General features: G+C 35.4%; 1 long non-coding RNA gene across 2 annotated transcripts in view; it reads left to right on the forward strand.

Moving 5' to 3' along the window:
- LOC106782629 (uncharacterized) overlaps window positions 1–20,578 on the forward strand; it is a 107,049-nt gene extending 86,471 nt beyond the window's left edge. Inside the window, exons 5-7 of one of the 2 annotated variants that reach the window (XR_001379875.3) lie at window positions 8,965–9,048; window positions 17,669–17,823; window positions 19,279–20,578. This is a non-coding gene — a long non-coding RNA (uncharacterized lncRNA). The remainder of the gene's footprint in view (window positions 1–8,964; window positions 9,049–17,668; window positions 17,824–19,278) is intronic. The other variant, XR_011433065.1, reaches the window with a different exon arrangement.
- The last annotated feature ends 2,530 nt before the right edge of the window (window positions 20,579–23,108 follow it).

Genomic DNA, 23,108 nt, shown 5'->3' on the forward strand with positions numbered 1-23,108 from the left:
CATGAAAGAGATTCTAATCTTAATCAGTTATCTCATTGGTTTGTGGTGCTTGCTATTTTTAGTCTTTAATCTGTAATTTATTTAAGGGATAGCTTTTTCTCCTTTAAAGAAAGTTCAGACACCAGCCACCTTGGGAAGGAGATATTTATCAGGATCTTCCCTTAACCAATGAAGTCATACTGTACAAAGGTTCTTCCTGAGGATGAGTCTGATTTATCCAATTTATTGGTCACAACAAAATGCTTCTATCTTCTAATGTTGTTATCCACATTATAGTTAAAAATAGAATTGAGGATTTTACCCAAAGGAGTAAATAACATCCTCATGGTTCAGATATTTGGTTACCACAAGCCCTCCAGAATGTAGAGAATCCACTGCAGGGGTGAGGCTAGGGGTGGGGAGAGCTTCCGTGCAGAAGGAGCAGCTGCACGAGCTGTTTGAGGACCTGGGGCCTGACAGGGGTCTGAGGAGGTGAAAGGGGAGTGGGAAGAGTTCAGAGACCAGCAGCCTGGGGCCAAAGGTCAGACCCCTGACCTTTTATTTAACATGCGTCTGTGGGAAAGGGTCTACGACAAAGATTGAACTAAATGGTTTGCTCCCCACCTTGATCCCCATTTACAAATCAGAGAAATAATAGTGGAAGAGAGGAAAGTGAAAATTTTAGACTTGCCTACATAAAATTAATAGTCACATATGTAAACTCTGTGCAGCTTGTTAGATTTTCATATGACAATAACAATATATCTTTATTAAATGTGACTTGTTAACCATTGTAAATTTTAATTTGATTAGAATTGCTCAGTCTATCATTAATAAACAACAGTATAATCTGTCCACAACTTTAAAGAACAAGTGAATTGTCACAAAAGGACTCACGCTTAATCATCTAAACCAGATAAATTTTTGATGCTTTATGGGAAATGTTACTAGTGAAAGAGGGCATGTATGTTTCAGATAAACTTTTTAGGTTGTTTGCGTTCTGCGGTGCCTGGGAAAGTATTCCTGGCTGATCTTTCTGATCTTGATGATCATAGCTTTAGGCTTCAGTGATCCAAGTCCTTTAAAATACATACCTATGTCTTAACTGATTTCTAGGACATCTTCTGAGGACACAAGATATGGCCTATAATCTGACCTCTGTTATCCACTGCATAAATCTGAAATTGAGGAGGTGACACTCCAACTTCCAGATGCTTCTCACGCATCATGGCTGCTGTAACTTTTACCACCAGAAATGTATGGTATAAAATGAAGATTCTGCATTCACAACTAATCTTGACATGGTGTGGGCTAACACTATTTAAATTTCCTTATCAAGCAGGTAAATGTAGCCTCTTCATATCTCTAGAGAATGTTAAAAAAGAAGGTGTTCACATTTTCAGAGACCAGCTTTCAGCTTCGAACATATTTGGTGGCATCATAATGATGGAGTTCATTGGTCCATCAAGCTGTATCCTTCTGTCTGAAGCAGCTTTTCGTTTGCATATTGACAAAAAGGATGACCTTCTCTTCTGACCTTTTAACCCCAACCAAGCTAATCCTGCCTTTATTCCAAAAGGGGGTGGGGTGGTCCCACTCCTTCAATTGTTTTCCAAATTTAAGAATAGGGCCTTTGTGATTTTAACAAAAATTTACATTATTAACACAATTAATAATTAACAATTTAGGATGCCACAAAATATTTAACATGATATGTTGAGCTGCATAAATGCTATTAAAATTAATTGTCATAAAAGTAAAAGAAGCACATGAACATAATTCATTGCCCATCAGATCAACAAACAGTAAAATGAATGGTTATATATAGAGCATTGCCTTTTACTAAATAGAAAAACTTGATTTTTTTCCCCAACGGCCCTGTAAGACTATTGAACCCAGACACAAACTGGCTGAAGATCTTACTTGTAGCTTTAGAATAAAAGGTAAAAATTCCTCCCATCGACCCTGACAATCTAACCTTTGACGCTGATAATCTGAAATAGGACAAAATGCCCCAGAAGAGATATATCTGGGGGTCATCTCAGTTGGAGACTGAAGGTCACCTCCAGCAAAGTAATCAAATATCTAATAAAACCTTAAGATCACATCTTTGGCGTATAGGCAAGCAGAATAAACCAGATAAGAGTGAAAAAGCTTGGACTCCTTTTATCTGTAGTAAGAGAAACATAGCCACTGAATGTCATTCCTTCTCTAAGCATCAATGCGGAGTTTGGCAAATGCTCATTAAGGCTGTTTGTTTAAAATAACTAATAAATTCATGCATTGAGATTGCATCAATTTATAAAACGAGAAAATAAAGTTGCCTTATTATCTGCTAATGAAAAAGTAAATTTTTACAAAAATGCTGTAAACTCCTCTCATTATTTTGATTAATTTGGCTTAATTTGATTGGCTCTACAAAGATCATTTTTTCTACAATTATAGAAGAAGCTGGAGTCCTGTTATTAGATACATCCATCAGTATTTATCAGAGAACATGGAAATAGGGAAAATGAATTTTAATTTATTCAATTCGACACCTTTACATTAGGAATAAAAATAAATTTGCTTTACAAAAAAAGTCTTACATTGTTTCTAGGTTTGGCCATTTGATAAATGCAAATCTATCGTTTACATGCCTTACAGTTTAGAGACTTGATTTGAAATAGTTTAGAAAAATTCAAAGAAAAGCTCTGGATAAAAGAGGGTTTAAAATATTTGTTCCATATACCACTCATATAAGCAAACTCAACAGCTAACCCATATTTTCTTTTCTCTTCATTAGCCACTGAATTTTTTGATCATATTACCCTGACTTCCTTTAAAGCTGCAGTCACACGCATCACTTTGGAGCAAACTTTAGTTATAACCCAATGTTACTGCAATTAAAAATAAAAAATAATAAATAATAAATAAATAAATTTAAAAAAAAAACCTTTACACTAAATTTCACCTTAACTTTCCCATAGCATCCTCTTTCCCCTGTCAAAATCTCACTCAAAATTAAATTTCTCAGAAGCCTTTAATGGCAGATGTTGATTGGTTAAGTTCACCTCCCCAAATTTTCACAGTGCTAAATTATATTTATTAATATACATTAATTGTAGTCTTTTCTTGCCCCCCAGAGATAGTTTATGTCTTTCCCTTCTTCTATATTTCATTGAGACATCTACTTGAATAAGTCTTTTGGAGCACTTTGGTTATTACTAGGTATTTTTGGAGACCACATTAACAAATTAAGACTAATATAAAGTGACATTTACTAAATTACAGCCTCAGGGCCCTGAACCATACTGTTCCATCTGAAAGAGAATAAAATCACTTTTGCATTATAACATTCACAAGTTATTTGATTGCTTACTGCCACTTTAAAATGGATGATTAACTAGTTCATTTTTCTTCTGGAACTTTCTGGAAGGTAGATGAATGATGTGGACTTTTAAGTGTTCTTCACACTTTACTCGCGAATTACCACTTAGTGCAATCATGGAAAGAGAATATTTTCATACTGGTTATTATGTTTATATACCATTGAACCTGATCTCTGGGAATTGAAACTCAATCCTTTTTTCATATGAATGTTATGTTTATTCAAGATTGGAGTTTGAGAAAAGTAAAATTCTGTGAAATATTATAATTTATACTTAAAATACATTCATCTTTCTGCTGGATAATGGAAGAATTGGAGTGTTTGCTCACCTTGCTGAAATTTTGAGAATTCTAATCACACACCCTTCTTATCATGTACCTTCGTTATTAAACTGTGATTACTGGAGGAATTTCGCTTGAAGCAGGGCACTTATAAAGTGAATAGCAGTTGGCATTACCTGTGCCCTGTCTTTGATTTTGATCCTAATAACTCTGAGCATGAGGTTGTGTTATGAACAAGTAGATTCAGAATTCAACATCCTAATGCAGTAAAAACTAAATCACATTCATGTAAAATGGAGGTGTTCCAAGAATTTTATGACCTGCTGTGTGGAAGTTTGAGTTCTTGGCCCTGATGTCCAGGGCTCTCTGTAGAACAGAGCAGACAGATCACCTCTCTGTAGAATTCATTGTCAGGAACTGGAACATTATTAGTTGGATAATGACACCAAGTCCCGATCTTGCACAAAACTGAAGCAATTTTCTCAGCACGGTGTGGCATTTCCATGGGTCTGTCTTTAAGACTCATTCTATACCATCAAGACGAGACTATATGAGGTACTTTATAAAACCAAAAAAAGCTGGTATTTTACTATATTTCAATACATATCAATATTTGGGTAGGAATATAGCCCTTGGAATAATAGTTCTAGTTATTTAATATAAAGTTTAAAAATCAATAGAAACTAAATCTCTTTAGTCATATCTTGCAAAGTGTGACAAAATTTATTGTTTTTATTTCCTTACTCAAAAGCAGTGGGTTCTCATTGTTAAAAATTTAGAAAACACAGAAAACGACCAAGAAAATAAAATTTGACCATAATCTGACACTAAAGGATTTCTGCTAGTAATATTATATTATTATTTTCTACTATTTTTCCACTATATGTACAACACATTACTGATTTACGTATTTGCGGTGAAACTGTAAATAATGGATATTTGGGATTATTTGGGTTTACCTGGCATTTAAGCCCCTTCCTAACAACTCCTAATTTCCTATTTCAATATCACCTTACCATTGTGTGTAATCTTGGTGGGATCATAAATCAAGAAGCCTTTTCCTTCCCCAACCAAGGGACCGGCAGTTGACCCAAGATAGAACAATTAGTCTCTTTCTCCCACAACTTTGGATCTTGAGCGAAGTGACAGAAAGAAGGGTGGGATGGGGCTAGGGGTTGTAAAACATTTGGAACTCATTTGTCTTGAGAGACAAGATGGGAAAGATGGTTGAGTAGTTCCCTGCCTTGTTTCCAGTCTTACATCTTATCCTGCTTTCTGGACTCCTTTGTCTGGATTCTCTTAGCTGCCCAGTCTATAAGTGCCTGAGCCAAAGCTGTCTTTTGTGCTTACAACCAAAAGACCCTGACTGATTCTCTGAGCACACAATTTTATAACCTGTTTATTTCACATCTGTGTCTTGTGACTTTAGCAGGTACATACATATTTGCAATAGTAAACAATTTGTTAAGTCAAACAACTTACATTTAAAATTTTTAGCTCTTAATTACCAGTAAGTTGAAAACTTTAATCTGTTGTTTTGGTCATTAAAATGTCTTCTTTGAGTTATATCTTGTACATATTCTTGTCCATATTTTTTCTACTGCTGAATTTGTTTCTACCTTATTTGTTTATAAAAACTCTTTATATATTAAAGATATTAACCTTAAGATTAAATATGTTGTAAATATTTTCATAATTTATCATTTGACTTAATATTTTAAGTATTTTTTAGCACACATAAATTTAATTTTTTAAATGATCAAATTGCTTATTTTTTCTCGTTGTGGTTTCTGTCTTAAAAGCTGGGACTGGAAAGCCCTTCTTCAGACCAAAACTACATAAAAATTCATCTTTATCTAGTTGAAATAAGGGTTGCTTATTTTAAAGTTAACTTTATCATACCTGAAGTAATTTTAGTATATTATATGAGGTGAAGTTCTAATTTTATTCTTTATAAATGGCAATTGAATATCACAGTGTGTTTCAACTGAACATATATCAATGAAAAGTTTTGAATAATCTTTCCTTTCCTACTTATTTGAAGTGCCCCCATTATCATATAGTACCTTGCTATACAAAGCGTGGTCCACAGAGAAGCAGCATTAGAATCAGCTGGGAGTTTGTTAGAAATGCAGAATCTTAAACTTCACCCCAGATCTAATTAATCAAAATTTGCGTTTAAACAAGAGGTCCAGGATTTGAAAGCACATCATTTGAGAAGCACTGGTTTAACTCTCATTCGTTCCTATGTCATTCTCCAGGCACCTAATTTTACTGTAGTACAACCTCATTGGTTTTATTTTTTTAATTGGCTGTTTTTCCTTCTTCATTCTTTGAGATGAACTTTATCATAATATGGTCAAATTCCTAAAAGGATTCTTTTGAATTTTTTCGTTTTGGAACTGCTTTGGCATGACAGAGAGTCTTTAATATGTTCCGAAGTATGCTTCTATTCCTAACATGCTAAAACATTTTTGTTTCAGCTAGGATCTAAATTTCTTTTTTTTAAAGATTGGCACCTGGGCTAACAACTGTTGCCAATCTTTTTTTTTCCTGCTTTATCTCCCCAAACCCCCCTTGTACACAGTTGCATATCTTAGTTGCAGGTCCCTCTAGTTGTTGGATGTGGGACACCACCTCAATGTGGCCTGACGAGCGGTGCCATGTCCGTGCCCAGGATCCAAACCCTGGGCCACCGCAGCGGAGCGCGCGAACTTAACCACTCAGCCACGGAGCCGGCCCCAGAACTAAATTTCTAAGAGCAGTTTCAAGATCTATTGAGACAATCATTTGATTTCTCTTTGATTCATAGATGTGACATATTACACTAATTGGTTTACACATACTAAATCACTGGTGCATTCCTAGGATAAAATCTGTTTGATCATAAATTTTTGTTGTTAAAAAAAGCTTCTATAGTTTCTAGTATTTTAAGATTTAAAAAAATCACAGACAAATAAGACTTACCTGTAGATCACACAATGTGTGAGTGTGTATGTTATTATTGTCAGATTTCATTATCAGAGTAACTATAGCTTGAGAACATAAATTTTGACACTTTTCATCTTGTACTATTTTTTTCTAGCGTTTAATTACAAAAAATTTAAAACATACACAAAAGTTTAGAAAGCATTGTATTTGAACACCCGTATACCCACCACCTGGATTGTACAATGAACATTTTCTTATAGTCGTTTGTCACCTCTCTATCCAAGTATCTATCCTTCTATTCATAATTTTTTTGAGCAAGATTAGCCCTGAGCTAACATCTGCTGCCAATCCTCCTCTTTTTGCTGAGGAAGACTGGCCCTGAGCTAACATCCGTGCCTATCTTCCTCTACTTTGTATGTGGGATGCCACCGCTGCATGGCTTGATAAGCAGTGTGTAGGTCCACGCCTGGCATCCCAACCGGAGAACTCCAGGCCACTGAAGAGGAGTGCACGAATTTAACTGCTATGCCACCAGGCCAGCCTCTATTCATATTTTAATCTATGTTATTTAATGCATTTCAAAATAAGTTGCACAAATCAGTACGTTTCCCCACTAGCCATGTCAGCATGCATTTTACTAAATTTCAATATTTGTCTACTGTTTTTCCCTTCTGATGTAAAATTTACATAAGATAAGATGCATAAATAGTAATTGTTCCATTTCATGAGTTTTGACAAATTCATACACCTGTGTAACCCGATCCCCTATACAAAACATTACTGCTGCCCCAGAAAATTCACTAATGTCTCTTTTCAGGCACTGCCAGCCCCCAAGAGGCAACCATTATTTTAATTTTTTTCCACCACAGATTTGTTTTGCCTATTTTAGAAGTTCACATAAATGGAATCATACAATATGTACTCTTTTTTGTAAGCCTCTTTCACACTCAGCAGAAACTTTTTGAGAATTCATTCTTGTTATATGTATCAGTAGGGCATTTAAAAAAATTCCCAGCTAGTATTTCATTTTATGAACATACCCCAGTTTGACCATTCTTCGGTTGATAGACACAGGGTTCATTTCCAGTCTTTGGCTAATATGAACTAAGCTGCCATGAGCATTCTTGTAAAGCCGTTTTGTGGACTTGTGATTTCAGTTCTCTTGGGAAATTTCAAAAAGTGGAACTACTAGGTGATAAGGTTTAGTTTTATGAGAAACTGCCAGGTGGTTTTGTTTTTTTTTTTTTTCCAAAGTGGTTGTAATATTTTATGCTCCTACTAGCAATGTATGAGGTTCTGGTTGTACCACATCCTCGTAAATATTTCGTGTTGCCAGTTTTTTTTTAAACATTTGGTGTAGCCATTCTGGTTAGTATGTAGTATTTACTAAGCTATTTAGATAGCACTGACTATGATTTTTGAGTTTCTTGGAAGTTTGAGAAATAACTTTCCCCAGAAATGACTGGACCTAACAGTGTTTTTGGAGTCAATTTTGGGACATTTTGGAGACATTTTTGACTTTTGCATTTAAGTGTTTTTTTTTCTCTGAACTCCCTTCAAGATATGTTTTGGTAGTTTTTTTACATATAAATTATTTTCTTATTTAATTTTCAATATTATTGGCTTATATTTGTATATTTTTTCTCTCACAGTTTAATCTCTTTTATTTATTAAATCTAATCTTTTTAACCTTTCTTTTTTCTCTTTTTAACTAGTTTTTAAATATTCAGTTTTAAAATTTCTTTATCACTTATACTCTGTAGATTAGTGGCTAAGATCTCTTGCTTCCTCTTAGAGACCTAATTTGGAGCTCTATCAATTCTGAAACGTATGACCTAAAATAATTTATTTATATTCTATAAACCCAAGTTTTGTCACTTATGACGTGAAGAATTTAATATCTCCCATCTTAAAGGATTGGTATAGTAACTGAGACCAATGTCATAAAATAGACTGCTTCACAGTGTTCAATAAATGTTCCTGTAATTTTAATATGATTGTTTTTGTTTTGTTTCATATATTATTGATTTTATCTTTGTCTAATTTCATATTGTTTTTTATGATTGATTTTCCCTAAAATTTTTAATTGAGTGCTGTTCATTTATTTCACTTTTTGTTTATGATAGAAAGCATTTAAGTGTACAGTTCAATCTCATCCCATACATTTTGATTGTCATTTATTTATAAATGTCTGCAATTTCTGTTTTAATGACGTTTTTGAGAAAGTTTGGGGTTCGGGGTTGTATGGTTTATAAACTTTATTGAAGTAAAATACTCTGATTTTTTAAAATTCATTGGAATATTAATATTAACATTATGATTTTAATCCGTTTTCTTTATTGTTTACCTAATATGACTTTGTACAATTTTCTTTCAATTTTTTTTTTTACTGTTTTCTTGTAGGTGTACTCTTGAAAACATCTTATATTTGGATAATTTTATTCCTTTTATTTAAAACTTCAAAACCAAGTATTTATCTTTTAATGGGTGAGTTTAATTCATTTTTATTTTTGTCATAATGGTATATTTATTTTTTCTTCTGTTATTAATGCTTCTTAGTTATTACCTTCATGTTGTTTTTTTGGGTTTTTGGTGAGGAAGATTGGCCCTGACTGAACATCTTTTGCCAATCTTCCTCTTTTTGCTTGAGGAAGATTGTCGCTGAGCTAACATCCATGCCAATCTTCCTCTATTTTGTTTGTGGGTTGCCACCACAACATAGCTTGATGAGCAGTGTAGGTCTGTGCCCAGGATCAACCCGTAAACCCTGGGCCACCAAAGCAGAATTCACCAAACTTAACCACTACACCACCACGCAAGCCCCTAAACATGCTTTTTAAAATAAGTATTCATCTTGCTCTATGTACATTTAGTTTATTACTTCTGCAAGCTGCATGTTATTCCATGATAGCCACCAAAATGGAAATATCTTTCACCTAGTGATGGATACAAACAATTCTTGCTCTTTTCTCATGGATTTACAGGAGAAATTTCAGAGTGTGCTTCCAGGACTGAAACTGTTAGGTCGTAGTGAGTACATGCCTTAATTTTCGTGAGCGCTATTGTATTCTCCAGAACATCCACGCCTGTTTACATTTCCAGCAGGAGTGTGAAGGGTTCCAGTTTCCTCACATTCTGACCAACGTTTGGTATTATTTATGTTCTTATTGCCAATCTGATAACCATTAAGAGCTCTTTCCGTTTTCATGTAATTTGTGTTTTTCTGAATACTAAAATGTTTGAGAATTTCTTCTAAATATTTGCTAGCTATTTAGGCTTATCTTTTTGTGCATATTCTATACACTTTGTCCATCTTTTTCTGACATATCTGTCTTACTTTGTTAATTTGTAGGAGTTCTTTCTATATTTTTGACTAGGTATTTTAGGACTTCCTTGGTAGTTTAGGATTTTAAGCATGTCTTCTCCCAATCCATCATCAGGATGTCAAGTTCTTCTTTCATCTCTTTCATTGCACAGAATCCATCAGTTTGGGGTGTCCTGGTTTTGGGGGTTGGTGTTTTTTGGCTCTGGTTTAAGAAACTATCCTCCACCCAAAGGTGGCAATCAATTTCTTGATAATCTACTATTCCCCTTCTGGCTGACCTAGTATGTGTAAGTTTTGACTTCTAGGAAGTTTGTTTTTCTCTGTAAAGTGAGCTAGTTTTCCCAAGGCAATCACTAAATAAGCCGCTTTTTCTCCACTGACAATGCCACCTTTACTGGGCCCGTGTCTGCTCTCTGTTCTGTTCCCTTGGTTATTTATCCATCCTGGGCCAGTCCTTCAGTGGTCTTATATGTCTTTGAAGTATGCCTTACTGTCTGGTGGGACAATAAATCCTAGTTTGCTTCCTCCCCCCGATATTGCATTAGGTCCTAATTTCATTTATAGTTACATATGAATGTAGAATAAGTTTGTTGAGATTCTCAAAAGATTTTGGTAGAGTTTTGATGAGAATTGTCTGGGACTTGTAGATTGATTTGGGGAGAATTCTCACCTTTAAGATATTAAGTCACTCTATCCATATACATGGCCGCTTTCTCCATTTAGACATCTTCTTTGTGTTCTCTTATAGTTTAACTCATTTCTTGTTTAAAAGTATGTGGATTTTTTAGTTTAATTCCTAGAAAGAGCTTGTTAATATGGTGAATTATATTTTCTTTCTTTTTTTTCTAGTTTATAAAAATGTTACTGAGTTTTGAAAGCTGTTCATTCATCTGGCTCTTACTTAATTTGTCACCAGGTTTTATATTTTATTGATTCTTTTGGGTTTTTCATGTAGTTGATCATAAATCAAATCATCTATATGAAATAGCATTTTTGCCTCTTCCCTACCAATACTTGCATCTCTATTTTGTGTGTGTGACTTAATGCAATGGTGAAAACATCCATTGCTGTGCGGAATGGCAATGATGTGAGCTATCCTCCTCTTATGCTGACCTTCCAGAGATTGCTTCTGAGGTTTCTGCCTTGCAGTGATGTTTGCTCCCAGATTTGGGATGTTGTCTTCATCCAGCTAAGGGTGTTCCATCCTATACTTGATTTTCTAAGAGCCTGTTACAGACTTAAAGAGTGAAATTTATTAAATAATCTTTCTGCGTCTATTGAGATATTCATGTGAATATTTCTTTTATATATTAATGTGGTGACTTACATTGATGGATTTTTCTGATGTTAAAACATTCCTGCCTCCCTGGGATAAGCCTTATTTATCACGATATATTAATATTATTATTTAACTCTGAATTATGTTTAGCTATTACTTTAATTAGGACTTTATACCTTTGCTTATAAGAGTTATGGGCTCATGTTTTTCTCTTTTGTATACTATCATTATCTGGTTTTGAAATCAAGGTTACCCTAATCTTTTTAAATGACCTGGTCAATATTTTCTTCTTTTCTATTTTCTGAAAGAATTTGTAATAAAATATGCGTTAAATGTGCCTTGAAAATTTGATCACACTCAGTATAGATCTCTTTTGACAAGGGGCTCTTTATTTTAGTGGCGGGACAGGGGAATTGATTGATTACTGATTAAATTCAATTGTTATTAATCCATTCAAGATTATATTACTTTTCTGCCAGTTTTTACATCTTATAATATGCAAAAATTTATCCACCATGTAATTTTCAAGTGTATGCTTTATAGTTCTTCGTAGTATTTTATTATATTTTAAATCTCTCTCTCTCTCTTTTTTCTTTTTACTGAAGAAGCTTCACCCTGAGTTAACATCCACTGCTAATCTGCCTCTTTTCTTTTTGTATGTGAGCCGCCACTGCAGCATGGCCACTGACAGACAAGTGGCGTAGGTCCATGCCTGGGAACTGAACCCAGGCCGCTGAAGTGGTGTGTGCCGAACTTGATCACTAGGCCACCGGGACTGGCTCTTAAATCTCTATTTTATCTGGAGTTTTTTCTCCTTTATCATTTTATTTTGAGTTGTATCCTTTCCACCTCCTCTCCATCTTCCCATTGTCTATAGCGTAAATTCCTACAAAGAAACCAACTTCTGGTTTTATTTTCCTATTTCTGCCTCTCTCTTTTGGTTTGTTTCAATTCCATAGTTTTCTGTTCCTTCCTTCTTGTTTTAGTAGTATAATCTGTTGCTCTTTTTTCCAAATTGTTCAGCTAATCATTTACTTAATCTGTTTTTAGTCATTATTGTATTACGATAATTTACTTCGCATTAAATTTTCCTCTAATTACTGCTTTGTCTTTGTTCTAGATTTTTATTCACATTCTCTTCTATGCATTTAAAAAATATCTGATTCCCAACCTGGGGAACCAGCATTTCAGTATTCAGATAAGACAAGCAATATGCTTAAGCAGGCTAGCCTGGTCCCTGTGGAGCCATGTAGCTCCTCCAGAAAGCCCTGTGTCCTGGGACTAGAGATGCAGAAAGTCTACAGATGACGAGGGGTGGCTCCTGCCTTGTTTGAACCTCCAAAGTCAGCTGAGGGCTTTGGAGCTGCTGCTGGATCAATAAAGAGCAGGAGTCTCCTATAAGACCTTGAGCCAACATCCTATTCATTATAGAAAGGCTGGAGAATACTTATAAAATACTAGTACGTATGTGTATGTATATCTCACCCACAATCATTCACCCATAGTTAACTACTATCAACAAATGGTATATATCCTTCCAGATTTTTGATGGTTTATTTACATGTTCATTTCTTCGTTTATCTTACACATAATAATAAAATAAACTCTCATGTGCCTTCCACTGAGGTACCCTTGAAACTTCCCAAATGCGTTCTCCTTCCTTTCCCCTCTAGAAGTAACAACTCTGAATTTTATTAGTAAGTTCCTTGCTTTTCTTTATACCTTTGCCATATACATGTGTAGTTTTTAACCTCAATATTCTGTTTTTCTGTGACTTCTCTTTTTTTGCCTGATATTAAGTTTTTGCTATTCAATCTCATTTAAATGTTTAACTATGATTAATCACTTTATGTTCTTGTGTTGCACTCCATTTTGTAAAGATACTGTAGTTTATTTTTCCACTTCATTATTGGTGGGCATTTGGGTCGTTTCCCAGCCCCTGTTATTACAAACAGTACTCCATGGAAATTCTGTACATCAATTCTGGTTCATAGGCACAAGAGCTTCTCCAGGGGATAGTCTCCAGAGTGAAGCTGCTGCTTCACAGGTTTATGCATCATCAGCTTCACTAGACAAAGCCAAACTGTTTTCCCACGTGATGGTGTCCTCGCTGTATGAGCGTCCCCATTGCTCCACATCCTTGACAAAGAAATTGTTGGTCTTTTTCATTTTAGTCAGTTTGGTGGGTGAGACCAAGTATGTCATTATGCTAAAATATATACATATATTTAAAATATATATTCTTCATAAGTTATAACCTATAGATTGTTTATTGGTGTCTCAGTTTTAGACATATGAGATTCTTAAAGATATTCTTCTGTTATATATTTTGTGTGTGTGTGTGAGGAAGATTGTTGCTGAGCTAACACCTGTGCTAATCTTCCTCTATTTTATGTGGGATGCCACCATAGCATGGCTTGATGAACAGTGCTGGGTCCACGCCTGGGATCTGAACCTGCAAACCCCGAGCCGCCAAAGCGGAGGAAAAGAACTTAACCACTATGCCACTAGGCCAGCCCCAACTATGTATTTTTATTTTATTACATTATGATCAGAGATTATAATCTCCAAGGTGTTTGTTAGTTGGAATTAAATGTTTCCTTTTCCGTGGAAAATAGTACATGGACTATTTGTCTGTTTGGAAAAAAATGTATATGCCCCATTTGTTTGGTAAACTTTTGATATATTTGTATGCCATATATGCTAGTAAAAGGTTATAGATAATTTAATTTAAATTCTTTGTAACATTTATTTTTATCTATAGATCTATCAGTTCCTGAAACATTAAATTGCAACTAAATTGCTCATTTATCTACTATTCATACTTCCATTAGAAAACATATATATAAATACATATATAGAAAAGGGAGAAGTGTGTTTATGTTGTTAGGTGCATATATTTTGATAAATTGTTATATCTTCTTAATTTACATTTCCTTTTGCCAGCATCCCACTTTGTGGCTTAGTTTTATTTTTTTGCTGAGGAAGATTTTCCATGGCTTAGTTTTATTTTTTTATTTTATTTTTTTGCTGAGGAAGATTTTCTGTGTGCCAATCTTCCTCTATTTTGTATGTGGGTTGCTGCCACAGCATGACTGCTGACAAATGGTGTAGGTCTGTGCCTGGGAACTGAACCTGGGCTGCTGAAGCAGACCACACCAACTTAACCACTAGGCCACAGGACTGGCCCAGTTTTAATTTTTTGATTGAATTATATACACTTTTTTCTAATTAAAATTTGTTTTCCTTACTTTCTATGGTTCATATTTGGCCATTATATCCATTTCCATGTCTTTATTTTCAGATTTTTATATCTTTTGTTTCAAGTATGTCTCTTATTGATAGCATATGACTGGATATATTTTTTAAAAGTCCAATCTGAGAATTGGCTTTTGATTTGAGAATTTGATCTATTTACTTTTTTTTTTTTTGGGATCTGACAATTAATAAATCTATTCTATCCATCTATCTATCTATTATCTATCTGTTTATCTTTGTATCACTATCATTTGATCACAACTCTCCATCTTTACCACTACCAACCTGGGCCAAGCCACCATTATCTCTCAACCGGCTTTTGGCAATAACTTCTTTATTGTCCTTTGTGCTTCCACAGGTGCTCCACCACAGTGCATCTCAACTCAGGAGCCAGCATGATTCTGGTTAAGTGTAACCCATGTGACATTCATTGTTTACTCAAAACCCTTCTATGGCTTCTCATCTCCTTCACAGTAAAAGACAAAATTCCTTACAAGGATTTCTAAGACCCGACAGAATCTCTGCCCCTCATAGCTTCTCTCACCACATTGCCTCATACTTTCCCCTTGCTCATCAGCCAAGCTGACCTCCTTTTTACCCTGAACAGGCCAGCTTTGCTCCCTCAGCATCTTTGCACTTCCATTTTCTCTTCCTGAAATGCTCTTCCCCTGCTATCTTAAGGGTTTATTTCCTCACCTCCGCAAGCTTTGGATCAAATTTCAACTTCTCACTGCAAACCAAACTGCTGGGTCCTTAACTCCTTCCCTGGTTTACTTTTTTTTCCATAGCATTTATCATGCTTACTCTGCCATACTCTTTTCTTATTTATTTTATTTATTAGTATGTCTCTCCCAATTCACAGTAGGCACACAATAAGGATTTCCTTAAAGTAATGAGCAAATTATAATTACTGACTTACTAGGACTAATTCTGCCATCTTCTTTCTTTCTTTTTTTTTTTTTTTTGAGGAAGATTAGCCCTGAGCTAACATCCGCTGCCAATCCTCCTCTTTTTTGCTGAGGAAGGCTGGCCCTGAGCTAGCATCCATGCCCATCTTCCTCCACTTTATATGTGGGATGCCTGCCACAGCATGGCTTTTGGCAAGTGGTGCCATCTCCATACCCGAGACCCAAACCAGCTGCCAAAGCAGAACATGTGCCCCTAACCACTGTGCCACTGGGCTGGCCCCAATCTTATTTCTTATTTTCTCTTTACTATATTTTCTTTTTTAATCTTTTCATACGTTTTATATATTCTATTTTTATTCTTCTATTATTTTTCCCTAACATTTTTTGCTATGGATTTCTTAAGGTTATCAACCTCTGTCATTTCCCTGATATGAGAGAAAAACCTTGGTATGAACTTACATCTCTCTGGTGTCCTTCTTCTTCTTGTCACTGGTCCTATTTGTACCATGTTAGAATTACCTAGACTTTTAGCTATGAATAGATTATAATGATAGAAGTAAACTTTATTTAGCTTTTTATTCACTTAACTTTCTATAGATTTTTCAGACTTCTCTTGGGTGTATTTCCCTTTTTATTGAAATAATTCCTTCAAAACTGTTTTCATGGGAGGTTTTCATGGGCTTCACAACACCGTTTTGTGTGTTCATGTTTCAGTACTAATTTAGCTGTGTGAGACATTTTAGGTGCAAGGTTGTCTTCATTCAACACATTGCAGTAATACTCCAATATCTTCTTGGATTAGTGTTACTATTAAGTAATCTGATGGTATTGTTTCTTGTCCATTTGTAGGTGAATTGTTCTTTTCATGTCTGAAAAACTTCTTAGAATTTTCTCTTGGTCTTCAGTGTGCACTCTAATATGTCTAATTTGTGAGGTTTTGTATTTTTTTAAAATTCATCTTTCTGTTACCCCATAGGCCTTTTTAATTTGATGTGTTTTCTCATCTTTAATTCTTTTTCTTTTGCTGAAGAAGATTTGCCCTGAGCTAACATCTGTGTCAAGCTTCCTCTGCTTTATATGTGGGTCGCCACCACAGCATGGCTGATGAGTGGTGCAGGTCGGTGGCAGGGATCTGACCCTGTGAACCTGGGCCACCCAAGTGGAGTGCACCGAACTTAACCACTACACCACAGGGCTGACCCTTCATTTTTAGTTCTTACTATTACTGGTTATCAATCTTTAAATTATTTCCTCATTTGCATATTTACCTCCGGAATATTGACATTTCTCCTTCTGTCACTCATTTTGCCTGACTTCGTATTTTTCCTTTGTCCCTTCTTGATTTCTTCTGAGGTAGGGTTTTGGTCTGATCTTGTGGTTCTCTGATTTGTTCTTCCCTGAATCGTCTCTGCTATTCATGACACTCCTTGAATCTTTATTTCCCTATTTTTCGCACCTATTGTTTCCACTTTTCCTTGTTTATAACTGGTAACTGCTATTAATATCCTCCTCCCTAAATCTCTTTTAAGGATGTTTCTTATTTTTATGTTAAGTTCTTGTTTTATTTGGTTCATTAATTCTCCTTCTTTTTCTCTGCATTATTCCATTTCTTTCTCATTTTTATTTTTTGCTTTAGTAACAATTGTGCTCCTCAAATGGCTTGTGAGGTCTTTTTCTCCTAGGGTTATCTGTAGTGTGACTGGCCATATGCCTCTAGGCGGGGATTGAGAAATTAAAATCCAAGTGGGCAATTTTATCCCCTTCTGGTGGTTTTAGATATTGATGGGCGGAGAGCCATTGGATCTGCAGTGTGGGTTTGACGAGTCCCATTTGTTATCCTCATCAGGTGACTTTGGCTTCAAGGAACTTTCCTGCACCTCTTCCCTGAACCCCTTCAAGGGCAAGCTCAGAGGCCAGCACACCAGCTCTGATTATCATCCATTTTTCTCTGGGTCCCAGAGCACCTGCAGTAGCATCTCATGTTTAAGCTGGAGCTGAGCTAGTACAGCTGGGGTGGGTAATATTCTGCCACAGAAAATGTAAGAAAACAAAAAAAGCAGAACTAAAATGCTCTCCCTTATCTTCTTACCTGCCTTGGTGGTTGGCCCTTTTTCATTCTAGTTTAAACTTTACCCCAGGACCAAACACTTCTCACTCCAGAAGTTTCTTCCAGTTTTTAATGTTAATTTCTTTGTTCCTTCAGCTTCCTCTCATCTTCATGATATTTCCAGTATTGGGTTTGTTTAAAGAGCCCGAAGCCTCTTCCATGTTGTGAAGCTCTGGAAGTTTTCTAAGTTTTTATAAATTATCTAATTATCTAGAAGGTATATTTTACAGGAACTGCTAGTTTCCCACCATCATGGCCAGGAAACCAGAAGATTGTGTTCATCTCTATCATCTCTATCAAACTATGAAGATGAGTGCCTCCATTCATCTTGCCTTTCCAAGGGTATCTTCCAATTCAGTAAAGGCCACTCTCTTTTGGAATCTCAGTAAGTCTTCCTTGGACGTTTCAATATCAGAACTGTTAGGTGCATAACAAGAGGTGATTTCTCAGGTATTGCAGCCAGTGACCGTCTTTAGGACATGAGTCTCCTTGGTTTGAAAGACATATGCTCCAGGGAGATCAAACAATGTTGACATAAATTCTTGTTAAGTGTATAGCTACTTCTTAATTTTGGATTGTACAAATTTAGTATAATTATTGGTAAATTTTCTGTTAATATAATTTGTTATCTTCTGTTTTCTTTTAAACACCTCTAGCAGCTTTAACTCCAAAAGATTTTTAAAAATAAACTATTATATTGTGTTTTTCAGCTAAGGAAAAAATGCTGAAAAACCAAGTGTCTTAATAAAAGGACAAACTCACTTTAGGGTTCTGTTACATAGCAATTTGAATGGTGAAACTGACTTGGCAAAGAAAAAAATAGGAATGAGAGGCAGAAAGTGAACTGCTTTCCTGCTTCTCCTAATTCGAGGCTTCGCCATGTAGTTTCTAAATATTTTACTCAACTGTTGCAAATAATGTACACCACACTCAAAAGAAAGTACAAAAGTAGAATTTAATCTAAAATAATACTGATTCAGACTGAAAGCTTCCTCCCCAAGATCAGGAATAAGACAAGAATATCTGATCTTGCCACCTGTACTCAACATTGTACTTCTATTCAACATCTAGTTAGGGCAATTAGGTAAGACAAAGAAATAAAAATGAAATCAGGCAGTTGGAAAGAAAAAAGTAAAACTATCTCTACTAGCAGATGATCTTATATATAGAAAACTCTAAGAAATCTGTAGAAAAATACTATAGCTAATAAATGAGTTCAGCAAAGTTACAGAATATAAGATCAATGTACAAATACCAATTGTATTTCTATACACTAGAAATGAACAATCTATAAGTAAATTAAGATAATAATTCTATTTACAATACACTAAAAAGAATAAAACACATAGGAATAAATTTAAACAAAGAAGTGAAAAACTTGTACTAAAAACTACAAAACATTGTTGAAAGAAATTAAAGATCTAAATAAACAGAGGGGCCGGCCTGTGGCCGAGTGGTTAAGTTTGTGTGCTCTGCTTCAGTGGCCCAAGGTTTAACAGGTTAGAACCCTGGGCGCGGACCTAGTGCCGCTCATCGAGCCATGCTGAAGCAGCGTCCCACGTAGCACAACCAGAAGGACCTACAACTAGAATATACAGCTATATACTGGGGGGCTTTGGAGAGAAGAAGAAGAAAGAGAAAAGAAGATTGGCAACAGATGTTAGCTCAGGTGCCAATCTTTAAAAAATAAAATAATAGAAGAACATTAAATAAATAAATAGAAAGACATCCTGTGCTCATGGATTAAAAGACTTAATATTGTTAAGGTGGCCGTATTTCCCACATTGATCTAAAGATTCAACACAATCCCTATTAATATTCTAACCACGTTGTTTTGCAGAAATGGACAAGTTGGCCCGAAAGTTCCTATGAAAATTCGAAGGACACAAAATAGTTAAAACAATCTCGGAAAAAAAAAAAGAAGATTGGAGAAATCACACATCTCACTTTCAAAACTTACCACAAAGCTACAGAAATCAAGACAGTGTGGTAGTGGCATAAATACAGACATACAGACCCCTGGAATGAGATTGAGGGTCCAAAAATAAATCCACATGTCCATGGTCAATTGATTTTCCACAAGGTGTAAAGACTGTGTAATGGGGAAAGACTGGTCTTTTCAACGTGTGGTGCTGAGACAAGTGGATATCCACATGCAGAAGAATGAAATTGGACCCCCACCTCATGCTATGTACAAGAATTAACTTCAAATAGATCACAGACCTAACTGTAAGAGCTAAAACTATAAATCTCTTAGAAGGAAAAATAGGTGTAAATCTGCATGGTCTTGGATTAGGCAACAGTTTTTCAGATATGACACCAAAAGCATGAGCAAAAACAACAACAAAAAATAGATATATTGGACTTCATTAAATTAAATACTTTTGTGTTTCAAATGACACTGTCAAGAAAACGAAAATACAACTCAAAGATTGAGAGAAAATATTTGCAAATCATATAACTGATAAAGGTCTAGTATTCAGAATATACAAAGAATGTTTACAACTCAACAATAAAAAGACAAATAAGCCGATGAAAAACGGGAAAAGGATCTGAATAGACATTTCTAAAAGGAAGACATAAAAACAGCCAATAAGCATATTAAAAGATAAGTGAGATACAACTTCACATTCACTAGGATGGTAATGATAAATTTTTTAAAAAGGAAAACAATGGAGAGAATGTAGAGAAAATGGAATGCTAATATGTTGTACTTTTTGATAGTGTACAATTGTATGTTTTAAAATAGTGAATAAATAATAATGAATAACTAGGAATGTAAAATGATGCAGTTGCTGTGGAAAACAATTTTGTGGTTTCTCAAAAAGTGAAATGTGGAATGACCATAGGGCCCAACAATTCCACTCTTAGGTATATACTCAAGAGAATTAAAAATATACGTTGACACAAAAAAATATACATCTACACGAATATTCATAGCAGTATATTCATAGTAGCCAAAAAGTGGAAACAGCCCAAATGTCCATCAAATGATGAATGAATAAACAAAATGTCATATGTCCATATTATGGAATATTATTCAGCCACAAAAAAGGAATGAAGCACTGTTACATGCTACAACGTGGATGAACCTTGAAAACATTATGCAAAGTGAAATAAACCAGACACAAATGTCCACATATTGTGTGATACCGTTTATATGGAACGTCCAGAACAGACAAATCTACACAGACAGAAAATAGATTAGTGGTTGCCAGGGGATTGTGTGTGTGTATGGTCGGGGGGATTGGGACAGATGGCTAGTAAGTAGAGGGTTTTGTTCTGGGAGGATGGAAATATCCTGGAGTTAGATAACGGTGATGGTTGTGCAACATAGTGAATATCCTAAAAACAAATCTCTGACATGTACACTTTAAAATAATGAATTTGTTCTGTGAATTATATAAGAAAACTTTAAAAAAGACAATTCATTTTGAGCTGTACATTATTTCCAGTAATCTTTCCATCACTCTATTAATATTTTAAATTAATTGCAAGCAAGAGTACCTTTTTATATTTCAGAATGGCCCTTCCTCAAAACACACTATTTAAAACTGAATCCCCACAGTCTCATTCTTCGTTTGCAGAGAATAACTTTCTAATTCTGCCTGAACAATGTGCATAGATAGACTCTTAAGTCCTTTTAGCGTGCCCAAAATATTTGTTGGCTTCTTATTAAAAATTCAATGATACTTAGAATTTATTTTCAGAGTTATTATTGGTAAGAACCTATAATGACTTGTAGTAAAATGTTTCCTTTCCATGTTTGTTACCAAAGGCGCTATTAAAATAAGAGCCCTACATAGTGATGAAATGGGAGGAGCCATTTCACTTTCTCCAATTTGGTTAAGAAATAGATTAATATGCTAAACTACTACAGATTTTATAAAAAAAGATTCCATCTAAGAAAAAGAGTTTTAAATAATTAAGATGAAAAGGGTAAATGATCCATTATTAACAATGACTCAACTTTGCTCATTTAACTAAGGGTAGAGTTTCTAGCTTAGAGACACCAATAGTTGAATGCAGTGGGGTAAAAGGTATAAGATAACAAAATTTAGATGAAAGTCTGACCCAAAGCTATCTACCTGTCCAAGAACAAACTCTTGATTCTCCCCTTTCCCCAGTAAAAACCTAATCCCAAATGAAACCCATCACTTTTCCAGTGTTTCCTGTCTCAGGAAGTAGTATGCCGTAGTCATCCTTCATGTCTTGCTCTCTATTACCAGCTATATTCAGTCCAACACTGTATGGTGCCTTCATGGCAATTTGCCTGTGAAGCCTGACGTGAACACCCTTGAAGTGAGGAGAATCCCACATTGGCTGGGTCCTTGTGGGAGACAGAGCACATCATCTGATTATAGAAGCTAAAGAGGAGAAAATACTCCCTCTCCTTGCTCCCAGAGCCATCAGGGCACTGGCCCATAAATTAGGCTCAAGTAAGTGGATGCTCCACATGGGTCTTTGACTCTTGATAGGCAAAGATACAAAGATGCAGGAGCAGTTTGAGATTGTCCTTAGCGGCCTTGATTGAATTGAGTCCAGCATGGTGTCTTTATCAGCCTAGTCCTGTGAGGTAACTTTGTCTTTGTTCGTGACTCTCTACTCTTCTTTTGTTCTCGCCTGCTTTCCAAGCTAACTTTTCCAATTTCCCTTCAATTCTGCTAGCTTCTGGATGTCTTTCCAATACATTCCTCTTCTTCTAGAGTTGTTTCTGTTATTCTCAATAAAGATCGGCGATCAACACAATCTCTAAATACTTTCAGCTTTACTTCCTAATTGTCTTCGAAACCATCCACTTGTCTCAATCTCTATCACCACTACCACCCCAGTCCAAGCTAAGGCAACTGTTTCCCACACCAATTCTTCCTAACTCTTCTACTCCTAACCATACTGGTCCATCCTCCACACCAAAGCTGGAGGGAGCTCTTGAAAACATAAACCGATCATTTAACTCTGCTTAAATCCTTCAATGGCCTCTCCTTGTTCTTAAGACAAAGACCGAATCCCACATGGTTTGGTCTCTACCTACTTCTCCACCACTTTAACCCTTGGCTGTCTTTGCTCCAACCTCACCAACTATCAATTTTTCAGATGAATCATGTTGCTTCCTGCCACAGAAAAATTACTTGGGATTTATTCTCAGTCATTTAACAAATATTATTTGAGAGTGCCCCTTTCACTTAGTTAATTTCTATTCAACCTTAGAACCAAAGCTCAAACATTTTCTTACTCCTCAGCACAAGCCAGGTTTCTTTGTCATAAACCCATGTTCTTTTTCTTGAGTGTCCATGGGCAATGTTGTACACCCTCCAGTGTGATTTTATGATTGTCTGTCACCCTCACTGGCCTATGAAGCCTTGCATCATCGAGAATCACATCTGTTTTTATTTCCTGTTGCACACCCAGTACCCGCACAGTGCCTGGAAACTGCTAAATATTTTATTGACGTATCTTAAATAAAATATTCATCAAATAATTCACAGAATATGACAGATTTAGAGGGCTAGTATTGCAAGACATTTCTAAAGTTAAATATATATAGTGTAATTCCTTCTTTGTGATTCTACTTTGTTCAAATTTGTGGTTTATTGCTACATTTCTAGAGGTAAATATTTCCCTGTTATTTGTGTTTTCATTCATGCTTCCTTTGCAACATTTTTTCTTGCA

Source organism: Equus caballus, chromosome 26 (genome assembly GCF_041296265.1).
Source record: "Equus caballus isolate H_3958 breed thoroughbred chromosome 26, TB-T2T, whole genome shotgun sequence".
Lineage (NCBI taxonomy): Eukaryota > Metazoa > Chordata > Mammalia > Perissodactyla > Equidae > Equus > Equus caballus.